At 39.3% G+C, this 1820-nt stretch overlaps 1 pseudogene; it reads right to left on the bottom strand.

Moving 5' to 3' along the window:
* On the bottom strand, positions 1–115 carry LOC111729767 (annotated as a pseudogene).
* Between the last annotated feature and the right edge of the window lie 1705 nt (positions 116–1820).

The raw sequence follows: 1820 nt of genomic DNA, 5'->3' as shown, positions 1-1820 counted from the left end.
TGCCTACAGCACCTGGTCTTCCTAGGTGGTCTCCCATCCAAGAACTAACCAGGCCCGACCCTGCTTAGCTTCCAAGATTGACATCAGGCTTGTTCAGGATGGCACGGCCATAGACAGTGGACTGTGGCTCCACTGAGGCATGAACCCAGGACTTTCTGCATGTAAAGCAGACGTGCTCACCGCGACACTATGGAACCACGTCTTCCAAACCCATTTTGCAGAACTCGGGGTGATTATAATCGCAACAGAAATATAGAGTAGATAAGACTACATTAAGAAATGAAAGGTTTAATTTTTAATCTCTACGAATAGAGAACATCCATCCACTAGAAAAAATGTGTAAATGGCAGAATGAAACAGAGAATCTATTTCCACGAACAGCCACATTGGCAAGGGACAGTGGACAGCCAACATAACCTAATCTGTCACAATAATGTTTCAACAGTACATAGGTAACAATAGCACTTGCAACTGTTCTGAAGCCAGGTCCAAGGGTTATGACCTATAAAACTAGTATATTTGCCAAGGCACAAATTTTGCCAACAGCCCAGCCTCTGCACGTTTGATTTTTCAGGCATTCAGGCAGGACTCCGGAAGAGCTAGCACGTCACTATGGGCAATTTAGAAACAACCACGCCTCGGGTAAGTTAACATGATGTTCTCTACCTACCTGCCAGACGTGGAGGTGTCTGTGGGAGAATACAGACTATTACACATGTGGGAAAGACATCATCCAGACCTCTACAATTTTTCTTACATAATGCCCAGCTTTCAATAATAAAACACCACAGATGTCAGAAAATGAGACCAAATGTCTGAAAACCAAGAGGAAAAACAAGACAACAGAAATCTACATGTGATACAAACATTGGAATTATCTATTACAAAACCGCTACAATAAGTATCTTTGAAAATGGATAAAAAGAGGAAGAATATCACAAGAGAACTTGAATCTAGAAAATGAATGAAATGCAAATCTTATCACAAAAAAATAAAATGTGAAAATTTAAGAATTCGGTACAGGCATACTCTGTTTTATTGCTCTTCACGGATACTGCATTTTCATCAATATCGAGGCAAAACCAAGATTACTACTTGCTGAAGGTTCAGATTATGGTTAGCATTTTTTAGTAATAATACATTTTTATTTCTAATTATTATTATAATAATAATATATTTTTAATTAAGGTATGTACCCTGTTTATTTAGACATAACGCTACTGCGCACTTAACAGACTACTGTATAGTGTAAACATAACTTTTCTATGTACTGGGAAACCAAAAAAATTCACGTGAAAATTCGCTTTATTGTGACATTTGCTTTACTGCGGTGGTCTGGGTCTGAACCCACATCTTCGAGCTCTGCCTGCAGACGGGTTCACCGGCTGACTGGACAAGGCAAAAGAGATCCGTGAACTGATAGAAAGGTCAGGAAAAAATATCCAGATTTAAGTACAAAGAGAAAACGGAGTGAAAATACAGAAAAGAAAGTAGAAAGGACATGGCGAGAAGGAACAAGACACATATAACTGGAGTCTCAAAGCGAGGAAGCGGGAGAACGAGGCGGCGGCAACGTGTCAAGAAAGACTGGCCGAGAATTTTTCAAAATGGATGAAAAGTGTCAAGCCACAAATTCAAGATGCTTTACAAATCCCAAACAGGATAAATGGAATAAAAATGTCACCTTCAAAATTTGTTTAAATAATAACAAGGCTCACAGCTGCCCTTTCAATAGAAACAATGGAAGAAATGCTAAAAGAAAATGCACCACCAACTGCCAATCCTATATCAGACCAGGAGAAACACTGATGTTTTCAAAC

Source organism: Pteropus vampyrus, unplaced genomic scaffold (assembly GCF_000151845.1).
Source record: "Pteropus vampyrus isolate Shadow unplaced genomic scaffold, Pvam_2.0 Scaffold279, whole genome shotgun sequence".
Classification (NCBI taxonomy): domain Eukaryota; kingdom Metazoa; phylum Chordata; class Mammalia; order Chiroptera; family Pteropodidae; genus Pteropus; species Pteropus vampyrus.
This window is presented reverse-complemented; position numbering and strand designations above follow the sequence as displayed.